The following is a 27741-nucleotide window of genomic DNA, read 5'->3' as shown; positions in this document are numbered from 1 at the left end:
ACAACTTGAGAAGTTTTATTCTAGTAAAGGAAAGCTTGATGACTCAATGTCAATACAGAGACCTACTTATGATAAGACTAGTCTTGGTTATCTAATCTACATGTCTACAAAGAAACTTGATATTAGATTAGATTTGAAAGAAAAAGCTAAATCTAATGATAATATTGAATCCAATCAATCTTCTAATAAAACCGAAGAAGTTGGACAAGACAAGGAATTTGAAATATTGGATGAACCAAAGCAAGTGGAATCTCCTAAGGAAACTAGGTATGAATTTAGAGGTAAGTGTTTTTCATGTAATGAAATAGGTCATATGAAAAGAAATTGTAAAAATAACATTTAATCATTTAAAGGACTTTTATTATCATAATTGTCATGGTATGGGTCATAAAGCAATTGATTATAGGAAACCTAAGTATGATAATGATAAAAGGAATAGTAGAATGTCTAGAAATATTAACCCTACCAGTAGAAGAAGATCTAATGGAAGGACATTGAGAGAAGGAAGATAGACAAATCATGTGTTACAAGTGTAACAATTTTGGACACATTGGTTGAATTGTCATGCACCTAATGATCAACTAAATCCTAGAAGTAGAACACCAGTATGTCAGTTATGCAAAAACTTTGGACATACAAAAAAGTATTGTAAAATGGATAGAAACTTCAAAGATAGAAGGAACAATGGAAGAAACTTTAGGAATAAAGGAATGAGGGAAGAAATGTCAGAAATGATAGAAGGAACCATGAGAGAAACTCTAGAACTAACAAAGACAATGAGAAACAAAGAAATGAAGTCAATGAACTTTGAGAAGAACTCAATGAGGCATTTGTAAAAGGATTGGACATTACAAAAGATAATTTAGATGATGGTGACACAAAAAGATCAAAGTTAGCTATCAAGTTTGACTCAATTAAGTTGAATTAAGCTTGTTTACAGCACTAGAATTTGAAAACTTCATTCAAAGATTATATTAGAGGTAGAAAATTTTGGAAAAAGTGTATCAAGTTAAGTTTAGATGGTACCTAAGCTCTCTTGTAATTTGGAGCTTCTCTAAACAAGTTATGAAGGAAGTAAGAGTTATTGGTATTACAGAAAAAGTTAATTCTATAGAAAAAGATGAAAACTATGTTTTTATAGAAAATTTCATGAAGTGAAGTCTTGTGGAGCTTTGTCATCATGGAAGAAAGCTATGAAAAACCTCGGGTGGTATTTGAAGATTGGTTAGATGATCTTGAGTAGTTATTTGATTTCAAAACGCAATTGACAACTTTTTTGTGTTTGCAAAGTATGCAATTAATGCAAGTTCAATTTGATGGAATAAATGGAGTAAAAACTTGAGTTTTACTTCATTGAAATCACATTCAAAGCAAAAAGCACTTAGAAGTGACTTGTGAAGATGATTTTGAAGCAAACCCTATTTTTGAAGAAAGGTATTTTATCATTTTTTTGCATATTTATTCGATAAAAGTTTATATTTGTTAGAATCATGGATATGTTAGTAGCTCACAATGTTGAGGATGAGGAAAGACCTAAGTTGAAGGTTTTTTCATGAAACCCATAGAAGGAAACCCTAACTTAGCATTATCCATTACTCCGAACAATGTAGTATATTTGGAAGATATAGGAAGTTATCTTACTAGTAAGTTTGAACCTATTGGGAGTGAATATATGAACAAGGATATGGAATTAGTTTTCAATCATGACATGATTATGAAACACATATTTGAGCACTTGAAGGAACTAGACCTATTTAGATATCATTTCTACTGTGAATTGAACACAAATGAGTGGACATAGATCATATTAAGTAGGATAATAATGGGAAATTATGGATGCAAGATAGTGTAGTTGATTTTTTTTTTGACCTTATTCATGAGGTAACTAATATTAGTAAATAAGGCAATGTACCTATAGGTGAGAAAATGGATACGAAAAAAGTTGAGAGTTATACTAAAGCACTGTATAGTGGAAAGGCCATGGTGATCAACACCATTAAGTAAGATGATGTAAGATTCCTAAGTAGAATCATTACCTACTCTATATGTGCAAGCTCAAAGATTGATGAATTGTTAGCCAGATTCATCTATACAACATATAAGATATGTATTGAGAAGGAACAAGTAAACCTTAGTCAAATTTTGAGAATTCAACTACTTGAGATCTTAGAAAAGATCAAAAGGATTACGAATGGTGTGTTTAGATTTCAGTCACTAATTAAGCACATATTATTTCATGTGCTTACAAGATTTACATATTTGTGAGTTATGGAGATAATGAGTGGTGATAGATGTATAATGGATAAAAACATAGAAGTATGTAGAAGACATCCTATAGATAAAATATTGGATAGTGGGAACTTGATAATGAAGACATTTTAGAATGAAATGAGATGGAGATTAAAAATTACACCTACAATTGTAGATAGATTTAAAGAAGACATTTGTATTATGGTTGATATAGATTATACTTATATTCAAGTAGTAGAACCTCATGAAACATTTCTTGATCCCTTAGGTTATGAATTGAGTGATGATATAGAAATTGGAAACATTGATTCGCTATTGCAATCAAAGAAGGACAAAGTTGAATACAAATTTGGAACCTATGATGAGATTAATTAGTCAGCTCATCAAGCATCCTTGGAGAATGATTTTCACAAGAAGATAGATTCAATAATGAAGAAAGCTTTATCAGAGGCTAGTGTGACTGAGAGTGAATCATAGGCACTTAGGCAAACCATGAAGCAAGGTATACTAAATGTGCAACCTTTGTTAGTATTTATTTTAGAGACATCTTCAAAACAAAAAATTCCATATGTAGCAGTATCAAATGGGCAACCAAGTGAACCAAAGAGAAAATCTAAGATATTAGTGGAAGCAATGACCACAAAGACTAAAAGGGTCAAGTAACAAGCCACTAGACTAGGCAAGAGAAAAAAAGACATTGTTGACAATTGTTGAGTCTAGTGAAGATGAAGAAGAATGAAAAGAAGTCAAACAAGTAGAGAAGGTAACAACTTCTAATCAATCAGTAGGAAAATATCGGCAACACTAGAAGCTAGAGATAGAGAAGATAAATGCAACTATTTCTAATGAAGGAAAAAAATTTCAGATGAACAAATTCTATGATTTGTATAATAACTTTGAAAAAAATCATATTGATATCTCTACTATGAGATACATTATAGCCAACAATCTAAAATTGAAGGATATTGAAGGCATGGTGAACTAAAAGGTCTATGATAGACTTATTGAGAAGAAGGCCCCCACTAGAGAAGAAGATTTAGAACTTTGGAAGTCTATACTAAGGACTATATGAAAAATTGATGATGAAGAAGAAATTAAGGGATTGTTAAACAATCTAGCATTGTACTTGAGGAACAAAGTAAAACACTTGCTATTTATGGTGGGTGAGAAGGACAAGTTAAGAAGTAAGACTATAGTAGCTATAAGTTAGATGTTGAAAGAATCTAAGGTAGCATCTTCACTAGCACCCAAAACCTTAGAAGTGTTAGTGAGAAATGATAGAATGAAGATAGATTAGACCAATGTTACCATTAAGATTGAGGATACTAACCTATTTGAGAGTTCAAAACCACCTGAATCTCATTCCAAAGATATAAAAGAAAAACTGAGGCAAAATGAAGGGGAGAAGAGGTTACTAGAAGAAGAGAAGAGGAAAGTAGATGAGGCCAAGTAGAAATTGCTTGAGGATGAGATGAAAAGAAAAGAAGAGGAAGAAAAGAAAAGAGTAGTTGAAGAAGAAATGAAAAGGAAAATAGCGGAAGACAAGAAGAAAAGATTGGAAGAGGAAGAAAAAAGAAGAGTCAAAGAGGAAATTGAGAAGAAGCAAAGGGAGAATAACACTAAACCTTCTAGTTATCTACTCCACTTTCACTTGCCAGACTGAAAACTAATATGATGATCAAATTGATTTGATCTCATCCTTATCAAAACTCATTTAGAAGAATAGAATAGTAAATAGCCTATAGAAAACTTGATGGAGTTTACTGATAGTCTACATAGTACTCTGGCAGTACAACACATAGAAGCAAATCTAGAATAGAGGGCACATGTAGTGCTAAAGTCATTTGATGAAGAATTTACTATTTTATTGAGTGTTGTAGAAACAAAGGCATAGATCTCACATGATGCTAATTCTTTTAGAACCATTTGTTAAAATATTAAGAATGATTTGATAAGTCTTGATACTTGTATCAAGGAACTTTGGAAGTGTCAATAGGATAGAAAGATATTGTACATTAAGTGTACTCTATTTCTTTAAATAACTAAAGATATTGATAGTCAAAATGGAGGAAAGATGAGTGAGCTAGAAGCTTTATCTAGCCAGATACAACATCCAACTAGTAAGATTGATGATTTCGAAGGACAAGTGGCTAGTATTCACAATGATATCAAGAAATTGGAACTTTGAAAGGAACAAATTTGGAAGAGAATATAAGATTTTAGAGATTCTATTGCTTTGAAATTTTCTTTTGTTGAGAAATAGTTGGAGGAATGTGTCAAGGCCAAGGAGACCTATTCTAACTTTTTGTACTAAAACCTTAATGCAGTTAAGATTGCATCATATGCCCTATGTGCAATTCTCACCTCTACTAAAACTACCAAGAAAATATCGACTAAATGTATGGATAGTTTGAAAGAAAATTTTGATGATTGCATGAAGATACTATCAATATAATTTACAAAGATTTTGATAGAGAATGGACAGTTTTTGGACAATTTTGACATCTTAACCTTTGTCATTGATGTCAAAGGGGGAAAAGATACTATAGAAAATTGTAAGTATAGTATTGTGAAGTATGAAATCATATTGTAAGGGGGAGCATATGTAAAATGAACAAGTAATGTTATTGTAATTTTTTTAAAATTTTTTGTCACTTGACCAATTTTTTCCTATTTTGTTGCCATCAATGCCAAAGGGGGAGATTGTTGACAATTGGCTAATGAGGATATGTAATTTTTGTAATTTATTGCAATACATGGTGTACATGCTTATAGGAAACCTCAAAAATAAAGATACTTAGCTTTTGGTACTCAGAAAATTGTCTACGTATAGATTTTGGTATACAACAGTATATTGTTTTGATTATAACTTGTTGCTAATGTCATATTATGACTAGAAATGTCAGATAGAGATAGTATACATGTTGATGATGATGTGTATAACCTCAAAAGTTAGTATAGACTATACAAAAAAAGAGATATTAATGTCTTAGCAATGAAACAAGATAGTGGAATTGAAAGAAAGGATTATTTTGTTTACAAAGTAATTGCTTGTCCAATTGGGGCCAACATCCTAGATGTTTGCTCTAAGTTGAAAAAGTGTATTGTGTTCTTAGCTAACCTAGAAAAAAAATTTTCAAAGGGATTGTATTTATGCAAAGAACATCTTGTGATGAGAAGTGTAATTGCAATTGGTATGTTGAGTAATTATATGTGAACTTTTGTGAAAGTGATATATGCAAAGTTTGTGAAGTTATTTTGTGATCTAAGATCAAACTAAGAAAGAATCTATATTCCAAAATTTTTATCACTTGTTTGGGAAGTGAGCTCTTCTTTTAATTGGAAGTGCATGTTTGGGCAAGGGGCTCATCTTGCATCTACTCTACTACAACTCCTAACAGGGTTGGAATCTCCTATCAGGGATTCAAAGTCTCCTAATAGAAACTCCTTATACTGAATTTTCTTGTTGACTCCTAATAGAGTCCATCCTTTAAAAAATAACTTATATATTAGTATATTATCTTATGGGTATCATCCTCATCAAGGTTTTCCCTTAGCCAGGGTTTCTCTAGTTAAAAAATATGGTGTTATGAGTTATCTCTATGCATGGTTACTATTACTATTCAGAATTACTTTATTACCTTTTTATGTATGGTGTAAAGTAAGAAATAATATCCAATTTGTGACTAAATTTTTTAGATTATTGATTTACCCCTCCTCCCCCCCCTTCTGTAATCCTTATTTCTAATAGGTTCGTGGTTCAAGAGGACTGCTTCCTAATTTGTACACAATATTAGAATATATTTGAAAGCTCCATTGACAAGGACAACTTATAGTCAATGATTTTTTGCCAATATCACCTAAAAATATTTGTTGATTAATAAATCTTGTTCAAGCTCATCACTTCAACCATCTTCAACTATGTTACCATTCCTTATCTTAGCTGCAAGACTATGTACAATGGGATACCTCAAAGAGTACAAACCTCTCATGCTATGATCGTCGACATTATCATTGGTCAAGAAAAAATGTACTAGTTTATCAAAGTCATCATTGGTTGGAGCATCAATCCATACATGGATCCTCATCATAATAAGATTCCAATAATCTATCTTTGGATTTACATCTCTTAAATTTATGAGAGGCTCACAAATCTTTGTTGATAATTGTCTCAACCATATTTCCTAAATACTTTATCTAATGTAGCCACTATTTTAAATTCTTACCACAATAATTTTGCTCACCTCTAGCTAACATATTGTGTTTTATCATTAATTAGAGGTAACAGACCAAGATCACCAACCAAAATAATAGATACACCTAACAAAAAGTTTTTCTTTTCTTGAAAACAATTTGGAAATATTGCATATTGGTTATAATATTATATATTAGTTCACAAAGACAATACACTTAACAAAAAAATCTTTACCTACAAAACTTCTGTTGGAAGTTTTTGGGAGTTCTTGTTTCAAATGAAAATCTATATTTTTTAGAAAGTTTTGACAAATGAAACTCATTTCATCAATACAAATATATTTGATGTGAGAAATTTCTTCTTCAAAAATTGTAGGTCATGTCCCCTTTAGTTGAGTAAAATATTTTATCATTATTTTTTGGTTTGAATAAATTTTCATAGCTCCTATATTGAAAGTTATCACTCCATTCAATGCAAGTAATAGAAGAGGAGAAGGACTTGGTATTGTCTCTATATGAAGATATTGAATGATGACACTAATTAGATAAGATCTTCCCATTCTCCTAGCATCTTCAATTATCATACATAGAGGGTTCCCCACTTGATATCTATGGCAAATTGTCATAAAAATGTTAATGACCTTTTGTTTCTTTCCACTAAGAGTTCAAAACTTGATGTATTTTGAAATGTCATCATACATAAGAAATTAATGTTTCTCTATTTCACTAATGAAGTTGATAGTTGCAATTGTACTCTCTTCACGTTGATATTCAATACACCAATTTTTATTCCTACCAATATCTCTTTTATTGGTCTCTCTATGTTTTGTTTTCTATTAGTGTCAAATAGTTATTCATATAAGGTAGAGTTAGTCATTCATCATGGTGACCAAGTTACTTTATATAGGCCAAGTTATGTATCTATAAAGACTTCGAAATAATCATGTGTATGGAAGGCTCTATAGGAGTTGAGAAAGTCTTTGGTCATTAAGTACTTGCATATAAGTTGAGCTCAGTAAGTGCCAAGCAAAAAAAACATGTAGATGTTGATTCATACAAAAGGAGAAAAGTTAGTTAAGGTTGAGTAACAATAGCATGAACAACTATGCCCAAGCATGAAAGGCAATATGTGTCAAGAAAAACAAAGTAAGCAAGAATGTTTATAATGGTACATTTATTGTGTTTGAAATGTTAAAAATTTTGAGGTAAACCATTTTGAGCCTACATGGAAATATTTTTAATTATCATAGAGTTTTTTACAATGGTTGTTACACATTTTGATTTGGATCATCAATCCCTATGAAGAAAGTGTTGGATACAATTGTCTAATTGTGTGTTGTCTTTGATGTTACACAAATATCATATTAGTTGTTAGTCAATTCTTACTAAACTCATTTGGTTAGTAAGATATTTTTCCTTGTCTATCAAACATTCTTAAAGATTACTCTGTGGAGAAAATGTCTACCAATCTCACTCAGGTGTTGAAGGAATTTAGGTAGGAAACAATGTTAACCGAGTTCACATGGTTAGCAAAGGAAAGTTTGATAGAGTCAGTGTTCACCAACTTCACTCGATTACCAAAGGATTTTTGCAAGTTCACATTGTTAACCAAGCTTATGTTGGTTAACATAGAAAATCATCTCAAAACCAGTGTTTCCCGAGTAGGGTCAACCAATGAAGGATTTTGTTGTTTTGGCATAAGAAGCTTAATTATTTTAGGTATTATTTCTAGCTGACTATGGTAATGATTATTGGTTATTATAATTTGGATTTGAGCTAACATGATAATCTAGATAGTATAAATGAAAGGTCAAGTTGAGATTTCTAGTGTGTGTGAAAGTGTGTTGATTGAATTAAGAAGGAAAGAGTGAGAGTGAACTCAAAGGATAACCATGTATCCTTGTGGAGCAGAAAAGTATTATTCAATCAAGAAGGATCAAGTATGAAGAAAAATAGAGATCTATAATTAGCAATTTAGTTACATCACAATCAGGTCATTTCATTGTTACTCTCTAACCATTGTAGCAATGATCTAAAATCTCTTAATAGAGTTGGTTTAACAGACAGTTGTAAATTCTCTAACAAGGTGACATTTCCATTGAATTTTTTTAAGACCTCTTGCAAGGCTACTCCTAATAGGGTGATTAAATCCTCTAACGAGGTCACACCAAATAGTGTGTTTTGTAACCTTTAACCAAGTTGGCTCATAATAGGGCTCACTTCAGAAAAGTGAAAAATAGTAACTAGTTATATTGATGGTTTTTGCCATATTGGGTTTCCACATTAAATCCCAGTGTCTCATGTGTTCATGTTATTTCTCTTCTGCTTGCAAATTAATCATTGTTAATGTTTTAAGATCAACTAAAAAAAAATCACACTCTACATTTACTGAGTTACAACATTTTTAGTATGTTTACTAAGTAATAGCAACAATCAATTTCTTGATCTAAATTTTATTAATGACATCTAAGGGATCTAAGATTTATTTTAGTAGTAACTGAATCACCCCCCTTTTAGTTACTCCTTTTATATTTCCAAAAATTGGTATTAGAGCTTTTGGTACTTGTAAGAAAGGTTTCAAGGACCTAAGCTAAAGATCAGGATGTCTTACAAGAGAGAGATTTCAAAGCTAAATAGAGATAACTTTTCAGCATGATAGGGACTCATGAGACTTCATCTGGCCACCATTAGTGATTCAAGCTTGAAATAATTTGATGAAGAATACACAACTCCTACTGGCACATTAGCTATTGGAGATATGGCTAAGAAAAATAACCATAACATCATGATGATTGATGTTGCATCTACTCTTAGCTATGATGAATTTGATGAGATCAAAGACTACAAAACTACTTTTGACATGTGGAACAAGAAAAAAGACATTTATGGTGGTGATGACAATGTGAGGAGAGCCAAAGCAGAAAGTTTTAGAGGATAGTTTGATTAGATGAAAATGAGAGAAGATGAAAATGTTGTCAAATATGTGGAAAGAATCAAATCTAGTGTTAGTAAAACTAGAGCTTCTAGAGGAGAAATCAAGGATGAAACCATTATAAGTAAAGTTCTCAAAACATTGCTTCCTATCTATGCAATCAGAGTATCTGCTATTTAAGAAAAGAGGTGTGAGCCAAATCACAGGATAAGTTTGGATACCTTAGTAGGAAGATTGCTAGCTTTTGAAATTGTTGAAGCTTTACTTGCAAATAAATATTCTAGAAGCAAAGGAAAATACAAAGGTAAATTTCCCCTAATCTCTTTTTCATGTGAAGAAATTGGTCATATTGCTGCCAGGTGCCCAAACAAAGAAAACAAGGATGAGAAGAAGAGTCACAAGTATAATGGCAAGAAAGATTTCAAAAATCACAAATCATTCAAAGAAAAAGGTAAGAGGACTTTTTTTATGGCTAAAGATTTTGATAACAGTGAAGATGAAATAGTATACATTGCTATGAAAGATGAATATGATGAAGAAGAAGATAAGATGGCACTTATCTCTCATCTTAGTAAAAATGACACATGGATCATAGACAATGGATGTTCACATCATATGACTGAAGAAAAAACAAAATTTGAACACTTTGAACACTATGATGGAGGTAGTGTTGTATGCACCCAAAAATGGTCGCCTAGACTATGGGCCCCCATTATTCAATTTATCAGTTTATCAAATTTTCTGAATCAATGGTTTGTAATATTTTATTAAATCAATTCAAATCAATTTCCTTGATCAAATTCGATTTATTTCATTTCTAAGGTTGATCATTTTATTCCAAGTCTTATTTAATTAAAAGAAAATCTTCTCTTTTAATTAAATAAAATAAAATCCCCATTTTATTAAAAGAAAACCTCTCTTTTAATTAAACAGTTCATCCACATTTAATTAATTAAGAGAAAAAACTCTCTTTTAATTTAATTAAATATCTTCTATTTAATTAAAAAGAACTTGCTCCCTTTTAATTAAATAAAAATCCCACTTAAATATCTCTTTTGATGAAAAAAGGAAATAAAATAAATTCTTTTTATTTAATTTCTCTACACTTAAAAATGTGATCTAAGTGGGATTTATCTTTCCACTTTCTCCTCAACCACTCCTCTTTTCTAATTGGTGGAATCTTGTCTCACATGGATCACCACTTTCTTCTCAACCACTCCTCTTTTCTCATTGGTGGAATTTTGTCTCACATGGATCAAGCTCTATTATCCCATATTGGTTGTGAGAAGCCTCTCACCTCCATAATTTCCTTTATGAGGGAGAGCCCTCTCCTCATGTTAGACACCCATGATTATGCTATCGTTATGCTGCAGGTTTGAAGACCAATTTTTGAAGGAGTTTGAATACAAAAGCTTTTTGTGGAGAACTTCTATTTTCTTGTCTTTTTCTCTCTTGCACCCATCATGGGTTTTTAGCTTAGATCTTGCATTTATAGATTAGATTTTGATTTCATAGATTAGATCTTATTTTCATGCATATTTGAAGATCATGGAGACTAGCATTCTTGCTTTTCCTCTTTGAATCTCTCATCTCATGGTGTACTTGCATGGGCACAAAAATAGGTCAAAATGAGGGCCTCCATTGCAAACCCTTGCACTCTATGAGTAGAGAGCTATGGATCGATTTGTGAGGGCTCATTCTTGAGTTTTCTTACATGTAATGATTCATAGAAGTGTGGCAACATTTTAGCACATATTTTTGGCGCCCACCGTGGGGCTTGAATCAAGTTTCTAGCTCCATTTACTTTTATTTTTCATCTCTGGTTTTTTACAGCAGCATATTGGATCTAATCAAGTGCTCTTGTAAATTTTTCACTTTGGTTTTAAGGCCAACCCATATATAGATTGGTTTGCAGGCAAAAAATCTAGTTGGTTTAAAGATTCAATAATATCTTTTAAACCACTTAGAGTTTGGTTCTGAAATTTTTCTTGTGGGTTGATTATGTGCCCAACATGTTCCAGTTCGATTTTTAGATTATTTTGACATGATTATTTTAGATTATTAGTTCCAGTTCTATTTTTGGGTTCAAAATCATAGCAAAAAAAAGGTCTAATCATGTTGACTAGGTTATTCATATTTTTTTTGCAGGGATTTTCGTGTTTTTCTGATTTTTTTCTGTTAACTGCTCACTGTTTTGGGTTTTTCTATGTTTTTTGATTTTTTTGGAACAGCATAACAGCAAGTAATGATTTCATTGGAAAAAATTGCTAAATTTGTTAAAAATAGGTAAGATCTACTAAGCGTGTTGCGAGGACTTCAGGTATTCTTCTTTGGCTGATAACACTTTGATTTGGAACTTTAAAATGAACCTCTCATGTGTCTAGCTTGTGTGTTTTGCTTATGCTTTTATTTTTCAAACACATGCATAATTGATACTAGGTTGTAATCTCCATTGATTTTTATTTATCAAGCTTGATTATTAGTGATAGATTTAGATAGCTATATTGGGTTATTGGACTCGCTGAATCCGCCGGCCCCTCATTCCACCCCGTGGTTGCAAGATCAGTGCCACATTAAAGGGGATAGGTCTACAGGATAGAAGCGTTAAGTGCTCCACTTGGCAACCCTCTTGTGCTTTCTAGAACTCACTAATCTTTGAGTTGTGGACTCGTTTTGGCTTGTGTGAGGGGTTAAGTGTTCCACATCTTTGGACTCACCTTACATTAGTTAAAGCGTTAAGTGTACCACCTTGTGCTTTTTGATTATTCTTGGATAGATTTTCTTTTGGGGAATGAACATCTGTACACACATAGTAATTAGGCCCCATGAATACTATTCGTGGATCTTGAAGGAGTGAGTTCCTAGTGAAACTCCTCTCAAAGACGGATTCCTTGTAGGTGGGGAGGATACTTTGAGAATCTCTTAGATAGATGGATCTTCAACTTGGTGATTGAGGCATCCTTTCTCCGGAGAGGTTGATAGATCACTAGGGGTTGATTTCATAGATCTTGAGATAATCTTAGTTAGCATGTCGGATTAATCTGGTTGCTTTGATTGGGCTAAAAGTGAAAAGGTGTCAAAACCTTGGATCTAAAAGCTAAGTCCCCTTGTGGTCCACTATTGTGAGTCGGTCACCTTTAGAGAGGGTTAACCATATCAGACAATCCCTATACAGGGCAAACTACAAATGGAACCTCAAGCGATAATAGCCACTTCTGCTGTGGTTGCAACAATCGCTATATAAATGTCCTCGTGGAAGAAATCTCCATGGGGTATGGTTCATTGTGGGTTGTTAGATCTCCCTAGCAGCTCTTGAAGATTAAGTTCTCAAACTGTGTCAAAACCTTGGTGCGCTGGGATTGGAGGTCACCCTTGTGAATCATAAAAGTTGCAGAGTCAAACCATTACTAAAAATCTTAAAGAGGCCAACTTTTATTTTCTAGGGATGTATGCAATGATTGTGAAACTCTTTGAGAACATACACAATTAGCTCTCCTAGGGATTAGCATAAACTAAGTCACTTGATTGCTCATGCGCAAGGTTGCTTTTGCCCTTGCTCATTGTTTGAAGACTGCTTGCTTGAACTCCTTGATTGCTGTCTTATGTGCCTATTCAATGATTAAAACCTATTGATGTGCTTACTTGATCTTTTAAAAAAAATATGGGCTCTTGAGTTGAGACTTTACGATCGAATAACTTTGTTATCCCATTATTTTTAGTCTCCCTAGGTTGGTCCTACTTGGATTAGGCTACTTTTCTCATTGTTAAGAACCTTTTTGCACCATGTGTTATTGTGCTTTGACCTCTTGAATTAGTAATCATTGATTTCACAAGAGACCTTGTTTGGAGTTGGTTAGTTAGAAACCATCCTTATTGAGAAAGATATACACTTGGATCCTTTGATATTACACTTGGAGAGTCTTAGTAATCTCTTGTCCATTCACTTTCATCAAAATTCAATTTTAATTATTTATAATTTGGGTAAATCATCCTCCTGGTCCATATGTGCTAGGGTATTCACCCAAAGTTGTGGGCACCTCTGTGGCAGTGTTGGTTTACACCTATTGCAAAATTTTATCTTATCACATCTCTTTTGGACAAGTGAGAGCTTTTAGTATCCTAGTTTGGTACCAACGTTTCTTAGGGTTATCCTATCAACTATTGCCTTTTCTTTCATGTTGATTACAAGTGCTATTACATGTTGCTCAACATTCAAATGATCTCAAATGGTATCAAATTTCTCAAAATGACTCTTGGTCTTCTTTCTTCTTCATCTTCCATGTCTTTCTAGTCTCTCATTTCCATTATTCCTCTTCTTTATGTCTTCTTGATTCTTTTCCTCCTATTATCATATAGTCTACCTTCTTCTATTCATTCTTTCTCTTCTTCCATACTTGATTCTTCTTCTTCTAGAACCATGGATCTTGGATATCTTTTTAGGGATCCTCATTTGAGCACAGATGAAATCCACCTCCTTCTTGAATTTGAAAAGTGTTGTCACTCCAATAGATGCATGGATGCTAACGTTGCAACAAAAATGATTAAAAAAATGGATAAATCAGACACCTTTGTTGGGATTATGTGCAAGATCAAATCACAATATCCTTCTTCCAACTATTTCCCATCTTCCAAGTCTTATCATGATTCTTCTAAATATCCTTCATATTCTTCATCTTCTAAGTCTTACGATAATTCTTCTAAATATCATTCACATACTTCATCTTCTAAATCTTACCATGACTCTTCTAGATATCATCCATCTAGGTCTTCACCTACCTCTTTTTCACAATATCATTCTTCTTCTACTTCTACCAAGAGTCTTATTCCTCTTATTAAGACATATGATAATGAACAACATGAAAAGTCTTGTGATATGCCTATCTACAATGCCTATAGTGACAATGATTATGATGATGATGATTATTACATTCCTACAGTTCCTAAAAGTCCTCCTAGTCCTATGCTTGTGCTTAAAGGGTATGAGTCACAGATGGATATTGATGGTAATCCACATGAATCAAATCTTGAAAACAACATTGATAAATTTTGTGAACAATACCTAAATGATAAATCTGCATTTTTTTATGAAGAGAAAGCATTTTTTTGTGCTGAAATACAACATCAATGGGATAAGAGTTCCTCTTCTAAGAACCCTCATGCTGAAAATAAAGATTACACTCTTGAGCAAGATCATGTTAATGTTGAACCTTTGTCTTCTGATGCTCCCCTTCCATCTTCTACTTCCTCCACTATCCATACATTCCCTAAAGATTCTGAGACTCTCAAATATTCTACCAATCATTCGTCCAACAAAGATCCTAATGCTTTTCATGCAGTTCCCTATAGTTATCCTCAAGGGCTACCTCTTAAAGAAACTCAAGCTAACCTTCACTTCACTGCAAATACCTTTGACAATGCTAAACCTAAAGAGCCTAAGCCTTCATGCACTATAATGCCTACTTCAGCTAGTCCTTCATCATCTATTCCAGAGTCTTCCATACAATTCCAACATGCTTCCTTCTCCTTAGGAGTGGTTTCATGTCAAGAGGACTCTAAAAATGCTAAAGAACAGAATATAAAGAAAGATCAAGATCAAAAACCCTCCTTGTCATCCAATTATTTTCACAATGTCTCTGATATGTTTCATGGTTCTTTTGATCCCTTACGCCCTTTCTCATTCAGTCCACCATGTCTTAAGTCTTCTCCTAAGCAAGATCAAGATACTGCTTGCAGCACTAAGCTTATTGACAATAAAAATGACCTTAGTACACTTACTCCTTCCAAAGATGATACTTCCATTAAGGTTATTAAAAATGATGCTATTACTTCCAATGTTGAGCCTATTGAAAATCAAGAGAACAATTATATGCTTATGTTATCCAAAGATCCTTGTCAAGATCAAAGTCTTCCATCTTCTTGTTCTACCACTCCATGTTCCCTTCCACTTTCTACTCTTCCTAAGTCTTCTCAAGCTATAAGTTCTCCTATCAACGAAGTTGCTCCTATTAAAGATGTTTATGTTCCTATTGAAAATCATGATGCTCACTCTAAAGATGTTGATGTCCTTGATTGTCATATAGATGTTAATGAAGTTATTGATTATCCTTTTGCATCTTCCGCATCCATCCTTGGACCTCCCCCACCAATACTAAATCCTTGACATTTTCCTTCCATCTTGGGTCCTTATGTTCCTTCACTTTCCCCTCCCAATTCTCCTAATTCATCATCCATCTTGGGTCCTTACATCCCTCCCTCTCCTATCTTTCCTCAAGATCAACATAGATGCATATCCTTGAATTCTTTTCATCCACCCACTCACCTAAACCAGTCATATCATCCTTCTTCTTCCACAAGTCCCAAGTCTTTTGGAAGTAACTTGAATGTTCAATACAAGAAAAAGAAGCAATTCAAGAATCCATATAAAAAACAAGACCACCATGTCTCCTCTAATCAACATGGGGACATTCAGTCAAAAGAGATATCTAAGAAAAAAATTACAAGACAAGTATGGGTTCCAAAATCCATCATTGAAGATATTATCTCTAAATCATCAAAAAGAAATGAAAAGAAGCCTAAGGCTATATGGATTCCAAAATCTCTCTTGAGAGAGTCTAATGTTGAACAACAATTAAATTTGACATTCAAGCTTCCAAAGAATTCCGCTTCATCTTCTTCCAAAAGCATTCTTCCATTCCATGTGCCTAAACTGCAACCTTTTCTATCCACTCACCATATTCCTTCACATATTACTTCATTCACATTTTCTCCATCCTTTCGCCACCCTTCAAGGTGTGTGTTGACGTTGATTTTGCCTTCATTTCCATTTTTCAATCTCACTCACTTCGCATAAAGCCATATCCTCCATTTTTGTCTCCCATCTTTCTTTCCCTATTAGCATCTTTGAGCATATCATTTGAATTCCTTTGTATATCATGGTTTAAACATTCAAGGAGCATTATCTCCAAAGCTTGACTTCTTCCAAAAACAAATTGAAAAAGATTGAAAAAAAAAAAATGAAAAATTTGAAAATGTGCCTCGGTGAAAACCTGGTAATCAGGCACCTTGGTAGCAAAAGTAAAGAGAAATAAATTCATCCTATGGTGAAAACCACTCCCTTGTGGTGCCTTGGATAAGTACCATGATGAAAACCTAAAAAATAGGCATCATGCGTAGTTCTTCTACATTTTTTATTCATTTCGTCTTCTCTCTTTGATCTTGACAATGTTGACCTATAGACAAACATTTGGCTATCTTGTGAGATATCTTATGATTATCTTGTTTTCATTCCTTTCATGTTTAGCCTTCATATCTATTTTTGTCCATTAATTCTAGTCTTTCACTATCATTTACCCCTTTGGTCTTGATCTAATAAATTAAAAAAAAAGTAAACTATGATGCTATGAAGCCTCTTGACATGTCTACTCTTTTGGATTGCATCTTTCCCATTTTTACATTATGCTTTAATGAATTATCATATGCTGGCCTTTCATTTCTTGTCCAAATGTGCTTTGCATGACAGCTTGGGTACTCTTGAGGATTTGGTCCTTGAAGATCACTTTCACTTGCTTCATACACTCCTTACTTATCCATCATATCCACTAGCTTGTTGTTCCATCATGTCCTCTACCTTGCTAAACATTGGGACTGCATGATGTGATTTTGCTTGAGAGTTTGATGCCCATTCTATCTAGGGGCATCTTTGTACATATTTATTGATCCTGAAAAAAATCCAAAAAAATTGATATATTTTAAAAAATCCAAAAAAATTGATATATTTAAAAAATCCAAAAAAATGATATATTGTAAAAATTCTAAAAATTGAAAAATGTCCTGAAAAAAATGATCATCTTAGTGACAACCTAGCAAAAGGCACTTTGATGTATCTTCAAAAAAATTATATATTTCAAAAATACAAAAAAAAAAAAAAAAATTCAAAAATTCAAAAAAAATAGAAAAAGTGCCTTGGTGAAAACCTGGAAACAGGTGCCTTGGTAGCAAAAAAAAAAAAAAATCCAAGTGGCGAAAACTTGGAAACGAGCGCTACTTGAGGCCTTTGCACCCCTGTTTCTTAGCACATGTCCTCGACACTTAGCCTTTCTCCACCTTGCCTTGTCCTTGTTACCTTGCTTTGGAATTGGTCTTTGTCTAGGGGGCATAACTATGTTAGCTTTGGTTTCTTAGATGTGTGAGTCTTTAGGACACCTCGCAAATGGTGTTTTTCAACACCCATTGACATCGAGTGTTTTTCAACACTTATTGGTTTGGTCTTACCCAGTATCATCATGTGATCTTACCTTCCTGCAAGCATTTGATCCTTGTCCTCAGAACTCAGTATCAGTTAACACACTTAAATTTTTAAATGCAACACTTAATGCTTGACTTATGTCATGATCTTTTCTTTGTGTGTTGACTGTTATTGATTTTTGTTGAGTGTCCTTGTCTGATAAGTCTCTCCGGGATGCATCGCTAGAGGACTTGGGGCATGGGACATGTTTTTATTTGTTTTTTTTTTTTGCTTGCGGGTGTGGTCTTGAACTCTAGAGTGTCTTTTGTTGTCCCCTTGAAACACTTAGGAGATTTGAGACATCATCCTTGATTGTTTTTGCACAACCATTCTTATAGTCATCTTGGCATCTATGCCTTGATGCGAGCATAGTTTTTCTATATTAAATTGGGTAAGCTAACATCAAAGTCATCTTGACCTTTATGTCTTTGATGCTTATGTTAGAATCTTTCCACATTTCAATCCAATATAAATCGCATTCATATCTTCATAGTTGCATTTGTAACTAGTGATGATTGTGTGATTTTTCGATGTCCGTTAATAATGGCCCAATGATGAAAATAAGTTCTTTTACATTCTCTAATGAATGATGAACACAAAATCCTATGTTACAGTTGCTCTTTTGCAAGTACACCATTGCATTTCATGTAGCTTTCATTATTAGACTTCATGTTAGTTTGCATTTTTAGGCTGCATTATGAGTTTGAGAGGGTTCTCCTTTCATCTTTATTGTGGACATTTAATCAATTGTGGTCACATTTTGATCTTCATTTCCTTATTTTCTTTCGTGATCTCAATCGAAATTTCTATCTTAAACAGTTGATTGATTTTTGGAGCATTTTCTTTTCTTATTTCTATTTCTTTCCATATCTTTCAAACTTCTATCTTCCATTTTCTTTTTCCCCACTTCTTTTCTTCTAAATCACCTTTGGGGCATAATATTTCATGCTTGATGATCTACCTTGGTTCTATGCTTCTTATATCTTTCATCTTACATCAAGAACCTTATCTTTGGTTTGATTTGATCAAATTTATCAATTTGTTGTTTCTCCTCTATCTCATTTTGATTTCGATCACGAGGGGGCAGTAATTATCAATTTCAATCCTTGATTCAGTTTTATCAATTTTATCCTTGACTTTTTCAAGTTAAAATTTATTTGTATTCTTTGTCCTGATGTGTTCCCGAGTCGACCACACATCTCGGTTGTTTTGTGATCCCAAATTGACCTCACACTTCAATTTCTTTCTTTGACTACATGTGTTCCCAAATCAATCACACATTAGTCAAAGAGGGGCAAATGTATGCACCCAAAAATGGTCGCCTAGACTATGGGCCCCCATTATTCAATTTATCAATTTATCAAATTTTCTGAATCAATGGTTTGTAATATTTTATTAAATCAATTCAAATCAATTTCCTTGATCAAATTTGATTTATTTCATTTCTAAGGTTGATCATTTTATTCCAAGTCTTATTTAATTAAAAGAAAATCTTCTCTTTTAATTAAATAAAATAAAATCCCCATTTTATTAAAAGAAAACCTCTCTTTTAATTAAACAGTTCATCCACATTTAATTAATTAAGAGAAAAACCTCTCTTTTAATTTAATTAAATATCTTCTATTTAATTAAAAAGAACTTGCTCCCTTTTAATTAAATAAAAATCCCACTTAAATATCTCTTTTGATGAAAAAAGGAAATAAAATAAATTCTTTTTATTTAATTTCTCTACACTTAAAAATGTGATCTAAGTGGGATTTATCTTTCCACTTTCTCCTCAACCACTCCTCTTTTCTAATTGGTGGAATCTTGTCTCACATGGATCACCACTTTCTTCTCAACCACTCCTCTTTTCTCATTGGTGGAATTTTGTCTCACATGGATCAAGCTCTATTATCCCATATTGGTTGTGAGAAGCCTCTCACCTCCATAATTTCCTTTATAAGGGAGAGCCCTCTCCTCATGTTAGACACCCATGATTATGCTATCGTTATGCTGCAGGTTTAAAGACCAATTTTTGAAGGAGTTTGAATACAAAAGCTTTTTGTGGAGAACTTCTATTTTCTTGTCTTTTTCTCTCTTGCACCCATCATGGGTTTTTAGCTTAGATCTTGCATTTATAGATTAGATTTTGATTTCATAGATTAGATCTTATTTTCATGCATATTTGAAGATCATGGAGACTAGCATTCTTGCTTTTCCTCTTTGAATCTCTCATCTCATGGTGTACTTGCATGGGCACAAAAATAGGTCAAAAGGAGGGCCTCCATTGCAAACCCTTGCACTCTATGAGTAGAGAGCTATGGATCATTTGTGAGGGCTCATTCTTGAGTTTTCTTACATGTAATGATTCATAAAAGTGTGGCAACATAAGGTTTGGAAACAATGAACCTTGTTGCATAAAAGTGAAAGGCCAAATCTCATTAACCAAATAACTTATATGTGACAATGCTTATTGGGTTGAAGGACTAAAACATAATCTATTGAGTGTGGCATAGCTAATTCACATTGGATTCAAAGTAGGATTCATGCATGGCAAGGAAAGACTACTAGATGACAAAGGTAATATGATTGGATTAGGCAAACAAACAAGAGGTAACCTATTTTATCTTGATCTTGGTGATTGTTCATGTTTTATGGCTCAAATGGAAGAAAGTTGGCTATGGCATAGAAGTGTATATGAGCAATGTTAGTATGCTAATAGAAACCAAATTTAAATAAAGCTTCTACAAACTAAACAAAATTCATAAACTTCAAGATAGACTAAGATGAGCTCTCAATTGAGAATATGAGCCATTAATGGACTCTCTCAATAAGAAGCTCTCTTGTTGAGTAGCTTTATCTAAATGGATAGGACGTATGCTCAATATGCTTCCAAAGGCTTTAATGGATGATTGTGGATTTTTGGTGTGGATAGATGGCTTTAGTATGGATTTGGCTCTCAAAATAGCATTATAACTTTACTTCATGGATTGTGTTATTTTGCAAAGGGGAAGGATCCAATTTATAGGCAAGAGGTTTGAGGGTTTGAGGGCTAAGATGCAAGGATGGGAAAAAGCTTATGGAGGGCTCAGATTGTATGAGAGGAGAGCACATGGATTGTGCTTCCTTATAGCCAATCAAGGAGTGACACATGTCACATGGTGAGAGTATGGAGGAAAGGGGAAGGATGAGTCAACAAAGGAGGCTCAAGGGATAAAATCTTCATAAAGACCCTCATAATGACTTGTAAGAGCAATAAAAGGGCTTGTAAGAGTCATTTATGACTTAGTGGACTTCATAAAGTTTTATGGTTGAGATATTTTGAGGGTGATGAGAGCAATTTCGACTTGGACTTGATTAGGAAGGTTTTAAGCTTGTTTAGGCTTGTGCAAATGATTAGAGGATGGATTAGGATGGTTTAGGATTAGCTTAGGGATAGGCAAGTGGATGGCATTTAATGAGGGTGGGTGAAGGAGGAGATATTTGTTAACTTTGGCTTGGGTTAGTAAGTTTTAACCCATGTTTAGGGAATGTGACAAGGTTAGGAGGGGATTAGGATTAGGTTTAAAGACATCTTCTAGAAGAGTCTAGATTTTGGATGAGGATAAAGACTTTCTAGAATAGTCTAGAATTTCCTTGGATGAGGATAAATTAGATTTTTAGGAAATAAATAAAGTTTTATTTATTTCAAGGGTTTGGGTTGAGGAGATATTTATTAAAACTTTTTTAATAAACATGAGGATTAATATTTAATTTTGATTAAATATTTTGAGTTGGGGTTAGGGGTAGGAAATGATGAGATTAGCCTTTAATCGAAATTAAAGAAGGATTAGAAGATTTTGGAAGAGGTTATTGGTCATAAGGAAATTGGCCAAGTTTTGGGAAAAAAATAAATTTTTTATTTATTTTAGGATTTTTGGTCAATTTATTAATTAAATAATTAATAAGTAAGGAAATACTGTTTAAATAAGATTTAAACATTTTTGGGAGGGATTCCTTAATTAAATATTTTTAATTAAGATAAAGGGATTTAATGGCATAAAAATTAATTAATTAATTAATTAATAAATGATGATGTCATCAGAACTTTTTCAGAAAATAAAAATACTTTATTTTCTAAAGGTTTTTAGGTGTCTACATTTTGCCCCTCTATGATGTGATGCCGCAAGTGGCATGGCATCAAAGATAAGAAAATAAGATGCCCAAGGCTAGAGCAGAAGAGGAGAGAATGGACTGTGAGATGCCCCCTCAAGAAGGTAGTGAGGAGAGAAAGCGAGGCTCGATGGCTTCTTGAAAAGTACAAGAATCCGAGATGAGCAAGGAGACTCAGATTGGCAAAGAGAAGGGGATAAATTAGCTCAAACTCTCACTATGGGAGAATGATAAAGGGAGAATTAGAGGCACAAGAGGAAGCAAGCTTAAGATCTCAAGAATTGTAGAGGATGAAGGAGTGGAGCGCTATAAAAGGAATCCAGGATGGGGAGATAGATGAGGGGATTAAAAAAGCTGATGCAACAGGATTTCAAAGAGTCAGATTAGTGGAAGATGGGTTTCAGAGATCCCTAGGACTAGGATTGTGGATCTCAAAAGATGAGGTTTGGTGGATTGATTTGGATTGGTGGATCCCTAAGACTAGGATTGTGGATCCCTAAAGCTAAGAGTGATGAGTGATTCAAAGAGATACTAATGCATAAGCTAGGGTAGGAGAGATGGATGCTGGATATGGATGGGGGATAATGGAGATGAAGGAAAACCATTGAAGCTTTTTGAGCGGGGGGATACTTCAAAGAGAAGTACCACCATGTAGTTGAGCACTAGATTTTCTATAGGACTGTTGGTTAATTGCCAAGGTTACCAAGAACATCAAGGCCTTTTCACCAACCGTCCAAAGGATTGACAAACTAACCCAAAAAAAACACGCAAGGATTGCCCCAACATCACACATGAATCCTAGAGGAAGCAGCGTGGAAACGACATTGGAGAACCCTCAAGCAGAAAAAAAAAACAAACAAAAGACCTGATCAAGACCTTACGCTCTAATTGCCCCATTCGCAGCATACCATGATATGGAAGATCATGGCAACCTTGAGGAGGGAACAAGGAGATTGCTTGGAAAAGATACTTCAAGACCCAAAAGGATAGATCCCAAATCAAAAGAAAGTGAAAATCCAAAAGATAACCATTTGCCAACGAGATGGGTAGGATGAGGTACTAATGGACCAAGATCAGACATGAGGAAAGCTATATCCTGCAAGGACCTATCAGAGAGCACCTAAGCTGGTGGATTTGGATGAGTGATGTGTCTAGCAAGCTAAACTAAGAAAGATAACACTTTGGTGATAGGAAATCTAGCTAAAGGATGCATTGGAATATCTAACCAAAGTGTGCGATGTGTGCAAGATGTTGACCAAGGATGAACTGACACGAACGCTGGATAGACACAATGGTACTAAGCTAAAGAGGATGTACAAGCTGATGGACCAAGATATGTTACAAATGTACAAGTTTTTTCATGTTTTGGTTTTTGTGAGATGGAAATGTTTGTGAAGGATGGGATGTCTATAATAGGTGATAGGTGGATAGGTATATGGTTTGCGAAAAGATTAAGTGAAAATGGGGTTTTGTGTGTGCACGTGATAGTATACAAGCTAGGATACAAGATTATTTATAGGCTAGAATATGGTACAAACCTTGGACAAGATTCGGATAGACAAGGTATGGTACAAGATTTACAAGGTATAATACAAGCTTTGGTACAAGATTTACAAGCTGTATAGGAGGTATTTACAAGCTTCATCAGATTTTGGATATTTGGTTGGAACACCAAGGGAACAAGCAAGTGTGTCTTATGGGATGGTGGGTAAATGGATGAGGGATGGGATAGTGATAGATAATGGATTAGTCTTTAGTACACAAGGTGCCTGAATTACCAGGTTTTCACCAAGGTACCTATCCAAGGTGCTTGAATTGCCAAGTTTTCACCATTGGACGCTTATTTCTCTTTACTATTTTTTTCTTTTGTATTTTTCAAAAGCCTGGTATACCAAGGATCTTCAAGCATAGAACTTCTTAAGATGAATGATGTTAGTAGGATCATTCAAGAGTTCTCCTTCTGGTGTAGATAGCTGATAAGCTCCAGAGCCAAAGGAAGTAGTGACAACATAAGGACCAAGCAATGTAGGTTCAAACTTGCCTTTCTTTTCTCCAATCTACTTGGACTTTCATATTTTCTTTGAGGACCATGTCACCTGGCTGAAAGTGTCATGGAAGCACCTTCTTGTTGAAATTTCTTTTGAGACGAGTTTGATAGACTGTGAGATGATCATAGGCTTGTTGCCACTTCTCGTCTAAGAGATCTAGCTGGGTGAGTCGAGCTACTCTATATTCTTCATCTGATATTTGCCCTTGCAAAGATATGCGCAAGGAGGGAAGTTCAACCTCTATAGGTAGTACCGCTTTGGCACCATAGACTAGGGAGTATGGAGTTGTGCCTATGGATGTACAGAAGGAAGTTCAATAGGCCCATAGGGCTAGATTTATTTGTAGGTGCCAATCACGGCCGAAATCATTGACAACTTTCTTTAGAATTTTGAGGAGGGTTTTGTTAGTTGCCTCTACCTGGCCGTTACCTTGTGGAAATTATGGGCTAGAAAAGCGGTGATGGATGCGGAGGGAAGTGCATAATTCTTCCATGTTGAGATTTTCAAAGTTACCTCCATGGTCGGTGAAGATGGTGGATGGGATGCCAAAGCAGCAAATAATGTGGTACAAGATGAACTTGGAGACCTGAACTCCTATAGCTGAGACTAGGGGGACTGCTTCCACCCATTTAGTGAAATAGTCTATAGCTGTTATTATCCATTTATGTCCATCAAATGGGAGGGGTGTGATAGTTCCAACTAGATCAAGGCCCCAACAAGCGAAAGGCCAAGGTGGTGCAATAGGCTGTAGATCTTATGCCGGAGCGTGCACAAGATTTGCATGCTGCTGACATAGGAGACACTTTCTGACAAAGTCATAGGAGTCTTCTTCAATGGTAGGCCAATAGTAGCCTACTCTAAGGATTTGTCGCACTAGGACAATACCACTCATGTGGGCACCGCAAAGTCTAGAGTGTACTTCCTTTAACACCATTGCGGCCTCATTTTGGTCTAAACATCGAGAGAGAGTATCGTGATAACCCCGACGATATAGGGTATTGGCTATGATAACATAGCGGGATAATTTTTGGATGAGGTTCTGGCGTTGGGTATGTGTGAGGTGAGGGGATATGATACCATCGTTAAGGTAAGCATGAATCTCATGGTACCAAGGGGATTGGGGACCAACCAAGATACAAACACGGTTTGAATCCTCATTCGCATAGGCAGGTGTGAGGAGCTGCTCCACTAAAAACTCATACTATGTAGCTGCTTGGGGAATTTCCAAGAGCGAGCCTATAGTAGCCATAGCATCTGCTGCTTTGTTCTGTATTCGAGGTACTTGTGTAAATTGAAGCTTTGTAAAATGTTGGGTTAGCTGATCAACCAACTCTTTGTAGGGTAATAGCTTTTCATCTTTGGTTTGATATTCATTTAGGGCTTGCTTGATGATGAGCTGAGAATCACCAAAGATTTGTAGCTCAACAATGTTCCATTCTGCAACTATCTTTAATCCTGCTATGAGGGCCTCATATTTAGCTATATTGTTGGTGCTAGGGAATTGTAGCTTGAAGGCTTTTGGAATGTAATCTCCTTGAGGTGTGACCAACAATATTCTTGCCCCTGATCCATGAGATGTGTACGAGCCATCAAAATAAAGCTTCCATGGGGGTTGTTCTTCAATTAGACAGATATGCTCATCTGGAAATTCTGTGATCAATGGATAAGCATCTATTAGAGGTGCATCAGCTAGGTGATCTACTATAGCTTGCCCTTTGATTGCCATTCTATCCACATACTGGATGTCAAATTCACTAAGGAGCATAACCCATTTGGCCAAATGGCCTGTAAGTGCTGTTCTAGAGAGCATATACTTGAGAGGGTCAATCTTGGAGACTAGTTGGATGGTATGACTTAGCATGTAATGGCGAAGCTTTTGAGTTGAGAAAACAACTGCCAAACAAGCTTTTTCCATAGGAGTGTAATTGAGTTCATAACCAACTAGGGTTCTACTGATGTAGTAGATGGCTCTTTCTCTATTGTAGTCATCAAGCTGTGCTAGAAGTACCCCTAGAGCAGTAGGTGTTGCTGATATGTACAAAATTAGGGGACGACTAGGAACTGGTGGAACCAAGATAGGGGGATTGATGAGATACTACTTGAGATGGTCGAAGCTATGCTAACATAAAGGATCCCACTTGAAGTTCTCATCCTTCTTCAGCAAATACGAAAATGGTGTACACTTATCTGCAAGCTGGGAGATGAAGCGCCAAATAGATTGGAGCTTTCCTTGAAGAGAGCAAAGCTGTCATATTTTCTGGGGAGGAGGCATGTCTAAGATAGCCTTGACCTTCTTGGGGTCGATCTCTATACCTCGTTTAGAAACTATGAAACCTAGAAGCTTGCCAGATGTGACCCCAAAGACACATTTCTTGGGATTCAGCATGAGATGATATTTGGCTAACCTATCAAAGACTTTCGCCAGGTCAGCAAGATGATCCATGAAGGTATGAGACTTGACCAAGATATCATCCACATAATCCTCCAAAATGCTATGGATGAGATCATGAAAAATGGCTGTCATAGCTCTTTGATAGGTAGCCCCAGCATTCTTTAGGCCAAAAGGCATCATGTTGTAGCAAAAGGTTCCCCAAGGGGTAGTGAATGATGTCTTATGTTGATCCTCTTCTGCAATCTTGATTTGATTATACCTAGAAAATCCATCCATGAGGGACAAAATTTCATGTCTAGCTGTAAGATCTACAATCATATCTATGTTGGGCAAGGGAAAATCATCTTTTGGACAAGCTTTGTTTAGTGATAGGGACCATGTTGGAGATCCACTCTGAGTAGTTGATAGGTTGGATAACCTTAGCAGCTAACATTCTTTCTAATTTAGCTTTGACCAATAATGCCACCTTGGGGTGCATTTTTCTAAGCTTTTGTCTGACGGGCTTGATCTTTGGATCAACTGCAAGATGATGAACTACAAGCTTTGGATCAAGTCCTGGCATGTCCTGATATGACCATGCAAATCGGCTAATGTTCTCTCCTAAGACCTCAAAGAGGAGGTCAGCTTGGTCTTGTGATAGGGATGCAGCAATGTGAACAAGTCTGGGGATCTCTGATGAACCAATGTTGACTTCTCGAGTATCCTCAATTAGAATAGAAGACACCTCTAGTCGATTATCTTGAGGAGGCAATGCTAAATCCTCATGTTCTTCTAGATTTTCTTGCTAAGGGGTTCTCTTCGTTGCCTTAGCTAGTCTTAGATTCACCTTAGTTCCAATTTTGGGTGTCTCGAAACTAGGTTGGGGATTTTCTCCAAAATACCCCTTGGGATCTAGCTTGTACATATAGGCAGAATCTGGCTTTGTTTTCTTGTGAGGAGTTTCAGCTCCCATGAATCTTAGAAGTGCCTCCTCTGATGTGAACTCATCGATGTGTATGACACTTGGTTGGTCCCAATCTATGAGTTGTGGATGGGCGAGTGGTAGGTCAATGAGGTGGATGGATAGTTCTTGGAGAACAGAGTCTCCGAGGGAGATTTGGTCTAGGATATCATTGTAGGCTCGCTTTTCAACTTCCTCAGGAATGTCTTCAATTTTGACAAGGTTGCGGTGAATGTTTAAAAAAGTGTGACCGTTCTCATTGGTGCCCCCAATTGTGGGTATGCCAAAGCCAAGACCTGACTTCGGTTTCCACTTGTGTGTGTCGATGGGGCACTGCGTGCCTCTTTCTTTTGGTCCTAGACCACCACCTTGATAGTTCCATTTGTCAGTGATGAGCTTATGTTCTTGGGGATACTTTTGGCTGAAGTGATCAAGGCGTGCTTGATTTCTTTGAGGTGCATCCTTATGTAACCATTTGTTGATATCTAGAGTGAGCTCCTCATGAAGAGGGATTTTTGAGGATACAAAGGTTGTTGGGCCAAACTGTTTGTATCGAGGAGGTGGAAC

Source organism: Cupressus sempervirens, chromosome 8 (genome assembly GCF_028749045.1).
Source record: "Cupressus sempervirens isolate cs-2001-9-10 chromosome 8, ASM2874904v1, whole genome shotgun sequence".
In the NCBI taxonomy this organism is placed as follows: domain Eukaryota; kingdom Viridiplantae; phylum Streptophyta; class Pinopsida; order Cupressales; family Cupressaceae; genus Cupressus; species Cupressus sempervirens.
The sequence above is the reverse complement of the archived record's forward strand: the minus strand, read 5'-3'. Positions refer to the sequence as shown.